Genomic DNA, 17,036 nt, shown 5'->3' on the forward strand with positions numbered 1-17,036 from the left:
CAAACTTATCACTGTCTGTTGATGACATGATCTTATATTTAGAAGACCAAAAAAATTCTTCCATAAAATTCCTAGAGCTAATGAATGAATTTAGCAAAGTAGCAGGATTCACTCATATATCAATAGCTTCTGTATTCCAAAAGCAATTCAGCTGAGAAAGAAATCAGGAAAATCATCCCTTTCACAATATCCTCAAAATTAAACAAACAAACAAGCAACTGGAAATTAATCTAAACAAGGTGAAAGATTTCTACATTGAAAAATGAAGAAAGAAATTGAAGATAATCTCAGAACATAAAAATACCTCCCATGTTCTTGGATAGGAAGAATTAATATTGTCAAAATGGCTATATTACCAAAAGCAATATACAGATTAAAAAACTCAATTCCCATCAAAATAACAATGACATTCTTCACAGAACTAGAAAAAACAGTCCTTAAATTCATTTGAAAGATTAAGATATCCAGAAGAGCCAAAGCAATTCTGAATAAGAAAAGTGATACAGGAGGATCTCAAATTATATTACAGAGCTACAGCAGCAAAAATAGCCTGAAGATCAATGGAATAGACAGAAACAAACTCACATTTCTACAGCCATCCAATACTTGAAAAATATGCCAAAAATACATGTTAGAGAAAAGACAGTCTTTTAACAAATAGCTGGGAAAACTGGATATCTCTATGTAGAAGAATGAAAGTAGATCCCCATCTTTCATTCTGCACAAAAGTCAAATCAAAATGGATCAAAGAGTTAGAAATTATACCAGAAATCTTAAAACTGCTCAAAGAGAATAGGGTCAACACCCCATCTATAGGTGGAGACATCAATTCCTCAGCAAGACCCCTAAAGCTCAAGAAATAAAACCAAGAATCAATAACTGGGATGTCATCAAATTAAAAGTTTCTTTCTACACAGCAAAGGAAATGATTAAGCGTGTGAAGAAAGAGTCTACAAAATGGGAAAAAATCTTTGTCAGCTGCTCCACTGACAGGGGATTAATTAATATTAATAATATATAAAGATCTCAAAAAACTCAATGCCAAAATAACCTCACAGTTATAAGGCAAAAAACAGACATACCTCAAAAGAAGAAACACAAATGGCCAACAAATATATGAAAAATGTTCAAAATCTCTAGCAATCAGGAAAATGCAAATCAAAACTACACAAAGCTTTCATCTCACTTAATCAGAATGGCAATTATCAAGAATATAGATAATATATGCTGATGAGGATATGGAGAAAAAGGTACACTCATACATTGTTAGTGGGACTGCAAATTAGTATAACCACTTTGGAAAAACCATATGACCCAGCTATATCCCACTCCTCAGTATTTGTTCAAAATAACTAAAATCAGCATACTATAGTGATACAGCCACCACAATGTTTACAGCAGCACAATTCACAATAGCCAAATTATGAAGCCAACCCAGATGCCTGTCAACAGATAAGTGGATCAAGAAAATGTGGCAAATATATATACACAATGGAGTTTTACTCAGCCATAAAGAAGAGTGAAATAATGGCTTTTGCAGGTAAACAGATGAAGATGGAGAAAAGTATGCTAAGTGAAATAAGCCTGACTCAGAAAATCAAGGATCAAATATTTTCTATTATATGTGGAAGCTAGAACAAAATAAGGGAAAGAAGGCTTTGGGGGAGGAAAATAGATATCATAAAGATACAGGGAATATCACATTGGAGTAGAAGTATGAAAATGAGAAGAAAAAAGGAAAGGAAAGTTAAAGAAACATGAAATGAATTTAACAAAATCATTATATATACATATGTAAATGTGCCAAAGGGAATTTCTCCTTAATGTATATGTAGAAAATACCAGTTAAATATAGATAAATAAAGGAGTGAAAGGAAGATCAGTAAGGGTCAGAGAAAATTCAGAGGAGAGGAAATCAAATTCCTTGTATGTATGATCTTGTCAAAATGAACCCAAATACTATGTAGAATTATAATGCTTTAATTTTTAAAAAAGGAAAAAAATATACTAAAGCAAGAAAAATGGAAAATTAGGATGCTATCATATTGAAAAATGTTAAGAGATTGTAGTGGCTATCAGTGTAGTAGCAGTAGAAATGGTAAGAGATAGTTAGATTCTTGATATATATTGAGGGTAATCAAGATTTGTTGATTGGGTCACATTTGAGGTATGAAGAAAGAGAGAAAAGCTACTTCTCATATTTTTGGCCTAAGTAACTGAATTGAGATGAGAAGGTGGTAGGAAAAACAGCTTTGGAGGCTCAGTTTTGGAAAGGTTAAGTTTAGATTCCTATCAGATATCCAAATGAAAATGTGGAACAGATCATTGAATATATGAGTCTAAATCTAGTTGGAGATATGAACCTGGAAATTATCCTATAAATGATATGTTAATGAATGAGGTAAGTGAGAAACAAAGAAACAAAGAGGTTTCAAGATCAAGTCTTTCCAATGTTAACAGTTTGGAAAGCTGAAGAGGAACTAACATAAGAGACCAAGGAGCTATAAATGAAGTAAAAAATCAAGAGAGGAAGATGAGAAATATAATCTGCATGCACATGATTATTTTTCCAAAAAATTTGGAGGTATTTTGTATAAACAGGCAGAAAGTCTTTCTTGTTTGCCACCAAATCCCTTGTGCTTAGCTGAGAAGCTGTACAAACTAAGTGTAGGTTGAATACTGCTTATCCAAAATGGTTGGGACAGGAAGTAATAAGGATTTTAGACTTGGAATATTTACATATATAATAAGATATTTGGGGGTTGAGGCCCAAGTTTAAATTTAAAAATTCATTTATGTTTCACATACACTTTATACACATAGCCTGAAGGTAAACACAAAATTCATTTATTTTATTTTCCTTTTCTTTGTCGTTACTAAAGATTGAACCCAAGGGTGCTTAACCACTGAGCCACATCCTCAGCCCTTTTAATTTTTTTAATTTCGAAACAGCTTCTTACTAAGTTGCTGAGGCTGGCCTTGAATTTGCAATCTCCTGCCTTAGCCTCCCAAGCTACTGAGATTACAGGCATGCACCACCATGCCTGGTTTCATTTATGTTTCATCTTTGAGAGCCTGAAGGCAAATAATTTTGTGCATGAAACAAAAATCTGTGTACAATGAAATATCAGAAAGAAAATGTATACAAGAATTGCCAGCTAATACCAGAGGCTAAGAAAGGCTGTGTGGTTACAAACAGCATTTCTTAACCTACCTTGCAGCTAGGTAAGCCCATGTGACTAAGTTTTGGAATGAGAGCAGAAGTGATGTATGCATGCTTTCATAACAAATGTTCTTGCTCTCCACCTTTCTGCTAGCTGAAAAATGGTAACTATTGGAGCAGTTGTTCAAGATAGAGATCGAAGCCACATCTTGAGAATTCTGAATCACCCTGCTAGCCTGAAAATCCTGTGGAGCAGAAATGTCTACTTGTTCTGGCTTTTTTGAGAAATAAACTTTTACTTCATTTAAATCCTTTTACAACTGTAGTTATACCTTGGCTATTTAAAAAAAAAAGGAAACAGAAACTGTGGTCACTGAAATAATAATTTTTGTCTATTTTGTTCACTGCCATATCTCTTGTACATATCAAGCATTCAGAAATATGTACTGAACTGGGCACAGTGGCACATGCCTATAATCCCAGATACTAAAGAGTCTGAGGCAGGAGAATCACAATTTTGAGGTTAGTCAAGGCAGTTATCTCAAAATTTAAAAAAACCCTATCTTAAAATAAAAAATAAAAAGGTTGTGTATGTAGTTCAGTGGCAGAGTATCCCTGAGTTCAACCTTCAGTACTACCAAAGAAAGGAAAAAATTACATTCAATATGTGAATGAATTAATATGGTATTAGCAATTATAAAAGCTAGAAGACAGTAAAGATAATTTAAATTCTATAGTCAGGCACACTATTAACAATTAAATGTATAATACACTTCCAGAAACTTAAGAACTTAAACATTTATATACTATAGTATACTTTAACAGGTTACTATGCAAGTATGTGCCCCTACCAAAATGAGGGAACACATAAAGAAAGGAATCTAAGAAACAAAAATTCAGTACAGGAGGAAGGTGAAGGGAATTTCTGGATGATAAAGAAACTTCTAAGATGATGGTTGGGTCAGAGGCTAAGACAGCAACCAGTTCAAATTGGAAAATGTCAGGAAGGAGGTTTCCAAGTGGAAGAGGAGAAGGGGTGGAAAGGGGAAGATAAATGAAAACTCTGATAGGTTTTCTAATAAGCTTGATCTTATGAAAATGTGCTATAAAAGGGCATGGGAAGACCAAGCAATGTCTTAAACAAATCCATGCTTTAATGAGTAAATTCTTAACTCCAGGAAATAGAAGTGTATTAAAAAGGAAATACAATAAATACCATTTGATCTAATAGTGAATAATATCACATTGCCCTCAATGTGATAAGTATAGGTAAGGCAGAACATGAAATCCTCATCAGTAAATAGTATGTAAAATTAATGATTCAAAAGAGGAAGCAATATAAAAAATCATTTTAGAAATGAAGTTTCAATGAGGAACAAGAAAAGGGGTGAAGAAACATGGGGTAGAGAGCTTCTGTTAATTTTATTTTAAGTGTTTAACCAGTTTGCATTGGTTGCTGTCTCAGCCTCTGACTCAGAGCCATTGAAAAGACTGGAATTCCTGCTACTGTCTATAACATATACATTTTACTATGTTAGACGGGAGGTTCTCCAGATTGAGAGAATTATTCCCAAGGCTGCTGTGTTCCTTTTTGGGTTATTTTTGTCTTAAACAAATTGCCACAGAAAGTTAATAACATTTTGATAATAAATCATGAAATAATTTAGAATGATAAAATACTGCTTTTCTTAAAATACTACTTTAACTAAATAAGATATCAAGAAATAAATTATCAAACGCAATCCTGGGAACTTTAAATAAACATTTAATATAGTCATCCCTTGGTATCTGGGACTGATTATAGCATATTTCACAGATACAAACTCCACAGATGCTTAAGTCTCTTACAATGCATAATAATGTTATATAATGCAATTTACTATGATATATTTGCTTTTAACCTACATATATTCTGCAAATTTAAATCCTCTCTACATTATTAGTATTGTTTTGAGGTGGGGTACTAGGGATTGAACCCAGGGTGTCACATATGCTAGGCCAGTGCTTTAGCAGTGCAGGGTTTTTTTTTTTTTTTTTTTTAAATACAAACCCTGGAGGTATTTCTAATTGTCCAGGGTGACACTGAATTTGCAATCCTCCTGCCTCAGCCTCCTGGGTAGCTGGGATTACAGGTGTGTGCCTCCATGCCCAGTTCTAGATTATTTATAATACCTGCTATAGTAGAAATACTATATAAATAGTTACACTGTATTGTTTAGGAAACAATGACAATATAAAAAAGTCTATATGTGTTCAGTACAGATGCAAGCACTGTAGGTATAACTACATTTTCAATATGTGGCTGACTGAATCCATGGGTATGGAAACCACATATATAAAGTGCTGACTGTGTATTATTCCTACAGGAAAATGAATTGGAAGGGGTGGGGAAGAAGATAGGCAACTGATATGAAATAATTGTTCATTCTGTGCTAAGAAACAAATTAGGTATTCTAAATAGTTATTTCATTTGGTCCTTAATAAGTTTGGAGATAAAAAATAATTTGTTCAAGGTCACACAGTCCCTTGAACACAGGTCATAAAATAATTTAAAAAAACTATAGGAAAATTTAAATATTACATAACAATAAGCAAATAATTCAATTTATTTATAAAAATTTCTTTCAAGCTGGGAATATAGCTCATCAGTAGAGGGTTTGTCTAGAATGTATAGGGCCTGGGGCTCAATCTCCAGCACAACAGAAATAAAGAAGAAAAGAGGGATAGGGTGAAGGGGAGAGGGGAAGGAGGGAGGGAAAAATTTTCTTATTCTTTCCATGTTGCTAAGCCCCAAAATGTTCAAATACAAATTTGGTCAACCAGATTATTATTATTATAGTAATTTCATTAGAATCATACTTACTTGAATGTGGCAAGAGCACTGTAGCAAAGATGCTATTGCTACCTATTGGAAAGAGAAAAATTAATTTGAAAAGATAGGTAACATGTATGGTTTTATTTTTACATGTCAGCATAAAGTAACATGTAATATACATAGCACAAAATTTTATCACCATCTTTTAATGTGTCAGTTTTTTTTAGAAAGATGAAACTAAGTATTCCTTGTACCTAGAATGTTTTTCTCTTTCTTAGTGTAAATGGTTCCCCTTCTATCACAGTCCCTTTCAATTTTCCTCACTGAACTTATGTACTTATTTTTTTATTCACTGCCTGTTGCTCCCTTTCAAGTGGTGGTGAGGTCCCAAAAGTACTAAATAAATCTTTTTGAATGAATAAATCAGAAAACAACATGCATTAACAAATGCATAAGTGTGATAATCACCATTTTCACATTTAGATGCTACTTTTCATACTGATTTGATTACAAAGGATTCTGTAGTTTGTTAATTAAAATGATGAGAATTATCCGAAACAAAAATTCCTTTTTTACCAAATGGTTTTTATCAAATACTTACCACAGGAACTATTGAGATCCATATCTGAAAACACACTATGTTCTGAAGAAGCAGACACTGGTGGAGTAGATGGTGTATTTGGAGAGGTTGGTGCTGACACTGTTGATTCGAGCTCAGTTTCAGCAACCCGACTAAAGCTTATCTTATAAGGTTCTCTTTCTAATTGTGTTGGATAACCTCATAAAGTGCCTGAGGTAGAGCCATGCCGTCCTGAATTAGGCCCTATTCCAGGAGATTTTAAGGAGTAGGTTGATTTCCTAGCCTAGGAAAAGTAAACATAATTAGTATCATTTATTTTCATGAGTTACATTATTAGTTAATTAGTTCTCAAGGAACCAGTTAATTAATTCTCAAGGAATAAATTAAAAGAGTGCAACAAAATACCAATCTGCAGCGGCAGTTTGTGGTATTCTAGTAATAACTTCTGGATTTAACTGGATTAATTTAAAAATGAACTTGAATATAAGTAAATCTCTTTCAATAACTGTAGAAATAAAATGCCTAAAAAATTGTGTCAAAACAACCTTTAGCTCCTAAAACACTTATATCTAAACTTTTTTTCAAATAACTTATATCAATTTAATAAATATTTACTGGTAACATAATTTATGTTTATATTATGTTATGTGCTTCACTTTTTAAAAAGTCCCCTTTTCCCCTTTTCTTATACTAAATGTTCAATCTCTATAACAGTGCTTTCAAAACCCTTTGGTGAAGAGGGCTATCATTGTTCCCTATCCTAAACTCCATCCCAATTTTAAAACTCTGGCAGTGGTAACTTGATGAAAAAACAAAAATCTCAGATTCATAAATTTGAGTTGGAGGCAAATGCTGTGGTAAATGCCTATAATCCCAGCTACTCAGGAGGATGAGGTAGGAGGATTGTCAAGTTTGAGGCCAGCTTGGATGTTGTGGTTTGGATATGTGGTATCCCCCAAAAGTTGATGTGTGAGACAATGAGGGAATGTTGAGGGGTGAAATGATAAGATTATGAGACCTATAACATAATCAGTGGATTAATTCACTTCAATGAATTAACTGAGTCGTAACTATGGGCAGGTAGGGTATAGCTGAAGAAGTATATCACTGGGAGTTATACCGTTGGGTTTATATTTTGACCCTGGTGAGAAAGAGTGCTTCTGCTGCCTGGTTTCCACATCTTGAGCTGCTTTACCTCTTTCACGCTTTTCTGCTTCTGCCTGATGTTCTATCTCACCTCAGGCCCAAAATTAGGGGTCCACTGACCATGGACTGAATCTCTGAAACCATGAGCCAAAATAAACTTTTTCCTCTTGATGTTGTTCTTTTTGGTCATAGTGATGAAAAAGTGACTAAAACACTGGGCAATGTAAGAGACATCCTGTCTCTAAAATTAAAAAAAAATTAAAAAGACTGGGGATATAGCTTAGTGGTAGAGCCCTTGCCTTCCATGCATGAGGCCCTGGGATAGATCCCTAGCACCCACTCAAAAAAGTTTGAGTTAAAATCTCAACTGTGCCTAAAACTAGCTGTTCAGTCTTGAAAAAGTTATTTAATCTCTTTGAGCCTCAATTTTTTTACTTATAAAGTTAGGATAATCTCTATCATATACTGATGTGAGAATGAGATACCATGCAACTACCTAGTTTACTGCTTTGCCAAAGGGAGTCTGTTTATAAATGATTTTTACTTTTTTCCAAATCTTGCTTCACTTTCAGTGACTTAGAATTAGTCTTCCATTATTTCTGTTGCCACTGCAAACCTGTGGAATAACTAGAAAGTGTAGAAGCAATTCCTAGTGTGAGAGATGGATTTCACTGGCAACCACAGACCATGGAGCCCTAATGGCAAGAGCCAATGGTCAAGCAAAAAAAAAAAACCTATATACTACTGCTTACTCTTTTCCCAGTTCTTTTCACTTCCTTTGTTCCATTCAGCTACTGCTAGGCTCTCATATTCTCACACCTGTTTCTCTTATACTAGAAGGGATCAAAAATTGACAGATAAATGGTAGTAGGACAAAGGATACATCAGATTTTATCAAAAAAGCTGATATCTTCCTTTACAGTATACATAATTTTAGAAATAGTACTATAAAATATCTAAAAATAGCTATTTGATTACAATTTTAAGGAAATAGGTTGAATAATATTAAAAATAATATTTTCCAACATTGTCATGGACTTACAAATCGAGGAGGCTGTTTGTAGTTTCGGGGTTCGATTTCTAGTGACTTGTTGAACAAATAATCTGTAAACTCTTTTTCAGATGAGCTTCCCATGGGGTTAAGGTTTTCAAAGAACCTCTGGAATTAAAGAAATACTCCTAAGTATATACTTACTCAAATTTTTAGTGAAAATTATTTATTTTATCATTTTTAAAACTAAAAAATTAAGGGATCACAATGTCTGGAAAGGTTACAAAGATTGTTTATTCCAGTCGCTCTACTTTTCAATAAGATTACATAATTTCTCTGGAAGTCATATTCTAGTCAAACATTATGATTATAAGATGAACAGGTTTTAATGGCTCAGTAGTTAACACTTATCCTTTAGTAGTCCTACTAATTATAACATAATGATCATGAGTAAGCTAACAAAAGTGTTTAGAACCAAAATTATAGTTTAAAAAACCACCATAGAACTTTGATAATTGGAAAGACATATTCAAAAGTAATCAAGAGAAATTATAATAAACTTTATAACTTACCTGTGTCAAATTCTAGTACAAAAGTATTTTTATCAAAAATATTTTATCTTTATCAAAAAATATTCACCAAATATTTTGCAAGTAAAAATTTAAGCTCTGAAGTAGGAAATTTAATACTTTAGCAAAGTGCTCCCCTCAAAAAAAAAGGAATCTCACTAATTAGAAACCACCCTGTTTATATTTTACTATATTTTCTGGTGTTTTATTATGTGTGATTATATATACATAAATAAATAAATAGAAACTTTTTCTTTTTTGCAAAATTGGGGTAACACCATATTTATTTTTAATCTTTTTAAAAGTTTATAGTCAAGTTGTTCCCATGTGGTTTACTTATCTTATAAAGTACAAATTTTAAGTCTATGGAATTTTATCAGACATGTTCCAGAATTCATTTCACTAATCCTTATATAGGCAGTTATCCAGATAAAAGCCTTTTAATTCTTTGCTATAATAATAATTATTAACTCCTGGTGCAAATATTTTTCTACATAATTCTTATGGTTATCTTTGAAAATTCCTTAGACGCAAATTTCTGGATTTAGCTTTATTTCATTTTTGAGTGTTTACAAGCAAGTAAAAGATATTTATTGGGTTTGGCTTTTGTAAGAGGCAAAATGAACTTGAAAAGTATATCACTCCTCTAACACAAACAATTATTTTTTATACTCAAGTTAGCTAACTTATATTACACTAGCCAATGGTAATTTAAAAACTTTTAGAAAGCTTTATTTTTAATTTTCTCATCATTTGTTCTAACTTAAAAATATGATTTTGTTTGATTAATGTTGGTTTTGTAAAATGAATAGCTTAGTTTGTATATATTTTAAATGTACTTTGATTCAATCATAAAGAGGCATTCCCCTTCTCCAAAATGCTTTAAATGATGGTAAGAAACCTAGATCAGAACAAAAAAACCTATTGGCATATATGCTACTGAGATACAAATGCTTAAAGTATTATTTCAAGTATACCCAATAACAATGTAAAATTATTTCTGTGGAAAAAATATATTGTGAACTCTAATCTGACTTTTAAGAACACATTTTCTTATTAGCCTTCTGAAGATCCACATAGAGAGGGTGGGCTCAATGAAATAGGCAACAAAAATTACTATTTACTTTAAAACAGTTATATGTCTGCATTTTAATTAATGGTATGCTTTAGGTCATTCTTTCTAAGGACTGTAGAGTATTTGAACTGGGAACAAAGAATAGTAACTATCTCATAATTCAGGAAGGTAGAAATGATAGTGGCTATTTTCATTCAATATGCCCAATTTGTAGATTCTTTTAAGAATGTAGCATAATTTTTAACATGAAAAGTTAAATTACAATATGTTCTCAATTTCAAATACATATGATATATTAAGTTCATTTAATATAAACGTGGTATCATAATGCACTCTAATTTAGATGGCATCCCACATTTTTTCCCCTGTTAGGAAAAATGTACAATCCTAACTTTCTTAGTACAAAAATTTCAATAAAGACAGAAATAGCAACAGGTCACTAGATAGATATATTGGCAGAGTTAAAACTAAAATAATGCATTCCTATAATGCTCAACTTAAAATGAGACAAAGCCATAGAATACACTAAGCATAATGTTTCTAAGAGGGTTCATCATGTGATTTCCACTACCAAAATATTAGCAAGAATGTATGTTCCCAGTGAATTAAAGTATACCTGTAGGAAAGCCAGAAAATGCACACTTATGATATCACAGTATCAGTATTATACACCATTGTTCAAAATAGAACATCAGTTGATAGAATATTAAAGCCCTTTTGTGCTATGCATATATACCACTCTTCCAAACTCTTCTCCTACTTAAGCATAGTCATCTTCTGAGAAGATAAGTTGTTTAATGTTATACTGGCTCACATAAAATATTTAAAATGGTTATCCATCAATGATGAAATTAGTAGTGGATTTTTACTGCATGGACATCAGAAAAACTTCTTTTGTTCAACTTTGCCATTCGCTTTTTTGGAAGTGTTGCTTGAACCAACTCAACAAAGAAGTGATATTTTCAAGAGAAAGCACTTCGTATAAATAACTGCAGATAGTGTAGGTATAATATTTAACATTGTTAACTACCAATTATTAACTCATTTTATTTACAAAGCAAAATAAACAGCATGATATGTGATTATGGTATTTTGTAGAGATCATCGAGTACTTAACACATTCCCTTTTAAAGACAAGGAAAAAAAAATATTTACCCTCATTTCTGGTTCTATTTGTAAACAATAAGGCTGATTCTGATATTGCTGAATTTCTCCAGTAATTTCTGCCACTTTTCTCCTCTTACTGAAATTGTTCAAATCTTTCCCTTTCTTTTTTAAAAAATCATTATTCCCTTCTTCAGTCTTCAGAATATTTGTTAAATATATTCCTAGTGAAAAAAATATTTAAAGAAAATTTATTTTAAAATTGGTCATTTAATCAATCATTTGGGAAAACAATCTTGTAAAACTAAAAGACTTACTAGCAATTCCACTCCATAATGTTGATAAGGCAAGGCTCTGATAGACTTTATGGTTATGATTAATTCTCCATTAATTTTTTTAACAAAAAAAATTTAAAATAAAAAGAAAATAAAGGCTACTAGTCTAAGAAATAGCAAATTGAGCTTTCCTAAACCGTGTTTATAAAGTCTAAATTATAAGTTTTAAATCGAACCAAAATTTTTAATGCTTGATTTTATTTTATTTTATTTATTTATTTTCACATTACAACACTTTCAAATTTTTATTGAGTATGGTCTTATTACCTCTGTAATAATGCTTGATTTTAAATATTTATTTTCAATAATCTTTAAGTGATCATCAATATCATAAGCACTGCTGATTAATAAGAGTTCAGACTTAAATTGTTTTCTCAGAGCCCATGATTTAGATTTAAAAACCAATTATATTTTAATCTTTCACAATAGAAACTTTAATCTCCTTTTTCGAATAATTACTAATATATTTAAATTAGTAGTTATCAATTGATAATTTTGTTCCTAACAGTGTATTGGAAATGTCTGGAGACATTTCTGGTTATCATGATGTAGGTGTTACCAGCATATAGTAAACAGGAAACTTGGAGGCTACTAAACATCCTACAAGCACATGACATTTACTCATTTATTTGATTCATATGCCAATAGTGCTGAGGTTGGAAAACCTTGATTTAAATAAATTATACAATTTCAACAGTTTAGTCATACATCACATTATTATATTTATATAAAAATGATCTATAAGGCTAGAATGGAGGGGCTAGGAATATAGCCTAGTGATAAGAACAGGTGCTTAGCATGTGAGATGCCCTGGGTTAAATCCCCAGCATGAATGTGTGTGTGCCCGTGCGCGTGCGCACGCACATACACACACACACACATACACACACACACACACACACACACACACACACACACAGACTAGAATTAAGCTGAAAAACTGCTGTAACATTATAGTACAATATGCTACTCAAGTGTTTGTGGTGATGCTGTTGTAAACAAACACACTGTTGCTGCCCACCATATTAAAGTATAGCACATAAAACACACCACATATACGAAAGTGGTCCCGTAAGATTATAATAGAACTGAAAAATTCTCATTGCCTAGAGATGTAGCTGTCATGATGCCAACATAACATATTTTTCAAGCCTCCATAAACAGACCTGTCAGAAAAGTATAGCATGTTTGTCTATGAACAGTACTTAATACTTGATAATAGTAATAAATGACTGTTACTGGTTTATGCATTTACTATACTACACTTTTTATCATTACTTTACAACAAAAATGTTTACTACAAAACAGTATTCCATATTATGCCACCAGCAGCCTCACATGTATCATCTATGTTGAATGCATCAAGAGATCACATTCAAAGCAGAGGCACACACCTAAAGTTCCAGCTACTCAGAAGGCTGAAGCAAGAGGATTGCTTGACCCAGGAATTTGAGACCTGCCTGGGATACATAGCAAGACCCCATTGCAAAGCAAAACAAAACAAACAGGCAATGTTGAGTAATTGATTTATACCATCTAGAATTGTGTGAATACACTGTTTGCAGAACAGAATTGCTGAATTGTTTTAACAAATCACTTAAAAGCCTTTAATAAAGAGAAAACGAACACTGTAGATATGACATAAATAGATAAAAACAATAGTTACCACTCTCTGAGTGCCTGTTCTGATAGAATTTGTATTAGGTTGTATAGATAAAATATTTTTTAATTCTTACAACTCCATGAGGTAAGTATTATAACTTGCATTTTACAGGAAAATAAATAATAGAGTTTTAAGTTTTATTTATCAATACAGATGAAAATAGACAAGGTAATATAAAATATGAACAACTGACCTCTAAAGACTGGCCTCTTTGGACTATAACACATTTTGCCTCAAAATACAATATCCATCTTTAGTAACTTACCAAAAAAAGGCACACAAGGTGGATTGATTGACTTCAGTTTTACTAGGTATTTTTAAAAGTGATCTTGACTTAATTCCACAGCTTCATCTAAAATTTTCCATTTTCTTTCCTGTAATGCCTTAAAAACATATAAAATGAGCATAATCTCCGTTTATAGTTCAATCAAATGTATGGATACAGAAATTTAGAAATTATAAAATTTTGCAAACATTTGATATTAAATATTTTAAAAAATTAAAATAAGAGAGGTTATCCTTTGGGCATTTGCCTAAAGTGATTTTTCCTCTTTTTATCTATAATATAAAATCTAAAACCTTAAATTTTTCTAAAACAAATTAGAAGATTAAGCAATCAAAAAATTTCATCCTCAGGACCTTGATAGTCATAATTTTGATTAGCCAGAGTTTCAAGTCTTAGATGTAGGAAGCGAGAATCATAATTGTTCAGCATTTAAGTACTTTTCCACTGAAAGGTCTTTTGGGGACAAGGGTGGAGTTTTGGTAAAGAGATGACTACAGGAGGGTAAGAAAGCATTAACAAATTTAGTTAATGTAATAAACATAGGAATTTCTTTTTAAATTTCATTGTTAGATTTTCTTACTAGATGTTAGTTTATAACTTGATAAGAGCAAACATTATACTTGAGAACCATTCAATATATTTCCTTTAAGTTATGAAGAAAGAGTGCACCATAGCTTTTATTCAAATCTATCCAAAAGTCCTAGCTAAAAGGGACAAGAAACAAAATAAATAACTAGGAATTGCAAAGAAAAGGAAAAAAAAAGAAAGAAAAAGTCACTATTTACAGAGATTATGACTATCCGAAAGGAAACTCCAAAACTCTATCTGCAAAGTGTTAATAAGAGAATTTACTAATGTTTCTGTGTCAAAAATCAACTAGATATGAAAATCTTTCATCAATAAGGAAAATAATTTGTTTAAAAAGTGTAACATAAATCTAACAAAAAAAGTATGAAGTCTCTATCAAGAAAACCATAAGACAGTATTAAATGGGTAAATAAATGGAGAGATATACCATGTTCCCAGTTGGGAAGACTCATGACTGTAAATTGGCACTAATTGATTTTACAGATCTAATGCAACTTCTATTACAGTTCCAATTTTCAACTTGGCAATGGTTGCACATGTCTGTAATCCCTACAACACAGGAGGCTGAGACAGAAAGACTGCAAATTCAGCCTCAGCAATTTATCAAGATCCTCAGCTACAAAGCAAGACCCTGTCTTAAAATAAAAAGGGCTACAAATGTGACTCAGTGGTAAAATGCCCCCTGGTTCAATCCTCAGTACCAATAATAATAATAAAATCCAATTTTTAAAAATGAAGCTTAAAATTATTCTAAAATTTATATATGAAAATAAAGGGCTAAGACCAAGTCAACCTTGAAAGATTGCTAAAAGATCTGCTATACTTTCTTTTCAAGAATTAGTATACAAGTAGGCTGGGGTTGTAGCCCAGTGGCAGAGCACTTGCCTAGCACATTTGAGGTACTGGGTTTGATCCTCAGCACCACATACATCTACAACTAAAAATAGAAAAAAATATAAAAAGACCAGAAACAGGACTACACATAAGGATACTAAATATATGACGGCTGATACTATAGGTCAATGGGGAAAAATGAATTAACAATAAATGAATTCAAACAACTGGGTAGCCTTATGGAAAAAAATGTAATAGTAGGGGTTGTGGCTCAGTGGTAGAGTACTTGCCTAGCATATGTGAGGCAGTGGGTTCAATTCTCAGCACTGCATACAAATAAATAAAATAAAGGTCCATTTACAACTAAAATTTTTATTTAAAAAAATGAAATAATATTCCAACCTCACCCATATTCAAAACTCATTTCCACCTAGAGTAAGGATTTAATGAGAAAGATAAAACATTAGGATAATGGGGGGGGGCAATTAAAGTGGAGAACAAAAGCATTAATAACAAAGAAAAAAATAAGTAAATTTGACTACATTAAGAATTCTTGTTCATCAAAACACACCACAAAAAAGATGAAAAGGGGAGCTTTTATCTGGGAAAAAAATAAATGATGATATTTTAGAATCCAGAATATAAGAGCATTTGTATATAACAATTTAAAGTTAAAAATTTTCCACAAGAAGAACGAAGAACCAAATAGAGGTTCAAACTCATTAAAAATCAGGAAAATATAAAACAAAACCACAATAATGGAAAAGATAAAGGCCTGAAAATATCAAGTATTGATGAGAATATAAAATAACTGGATTTCATACATTTCTGATGGGAGTGTGAATTGGTACAATTACTTGAGAGAACAACTTGGCATTATCTAGTAAAGTTGAAGACATCTATATCCTAAATTCTACTTTTAGAGTAATATATTTGGGTATATCAGGATATATATAAAGAATGTTAACAGCTATATTGTTCATAACAATTCCAAATGATTATTAACTAATTAAAAATGATTAAATTTTGGTAAACTGATTTCTATAATTATGATATAGTTATGAAAAAGAATGAACTATAGCTATAAACAACATGGATCAATCTTAGGAATACAGTGCTAAGAGTCATTGAAGAATTATAAAATTAAGAAACATGCAAAATAAAACAATATAGGTTAGATAAAAGCAAGAGAATTAAAAGCCTAAGATTCATTACAGTGAAAGAATGGAGGGGCTCTTAAACTGAATGCTAGGTACACAGATATTTTTATTCTTTATACCTTATATATAATTATAGAAATACTGTCAGGCTGGGAATGTGGCTCAAGCAGTAGAGTGCTCGCCTGGCATGCATGCGGCCCGGGTTCGATCCTCAGCACCACATACCAACAAAAGATGTTGTGTCCACCGAGAACTAAAAAATAAAATGAATAAATATTAAAAATTCTCTCTCTCTCTCTCTCTCTCTCTCTCTCTCTCTCTCTCTCTCTCTCAAAAAAAAGAAAAAAAAGAAAAAAAGAAATACTGTTGTCCAATAGTTTTTAAAATGAATGCTTAGCCTGTAAAATGAATAAAGTGCCTCAGAGTTTTTCAATATCTGAGTTGAAATAATTAATCTGAACAGATAGTTAATTTCTTTAATATATAAAATTCATAAGTAAATAAAATGCGAATACCCAAATAGAAAAATTCAAACATAAAAATATTTTTTCTTCTTCTCCCTCCAATCACAACCCACTAAAAGAATTAATGAAGAAAGACATATTTTTCCACACTATTCTTAATATTCATGCAACTCCACTTAGAGGTTTAGGGTTTGTTCTGTTTTGTTGTACTAATATGGAATCACACTATAGTCATTCAGAACTTCCTTATGATTTTTCCCCAC

General features: G+C 31.8%; 1 pseudogene; it reads right to left on the reverse strand.

Moving 5' to 3' along the window:
* The window catches only part of LOC144372434 (son of sevenless homolog 2-like), a 43,005-nt pseudogene that overhangs the window by 8,542 nt on the left and 17,427 nt on the right, over nt 1-17,036 (reverse strand).

Source organism: Ictidomys tridecemlineatus, unplaced genomic scaffold (genome assembly GCF_052094955.1).
Source record: "Ictidomys tridecemlineatus isolate mIctTri1 unplaced genomic scaffold, mIctTri1.hap1 Scaffold_103, whole genome shotgun sequence".
Lineage (NCBI taxonomy): Eukaryota > Metazoa > Chordata > Mammalia > Rodentia > Sciuridae > Ictidomys > Ictidomys tridecemlineatus.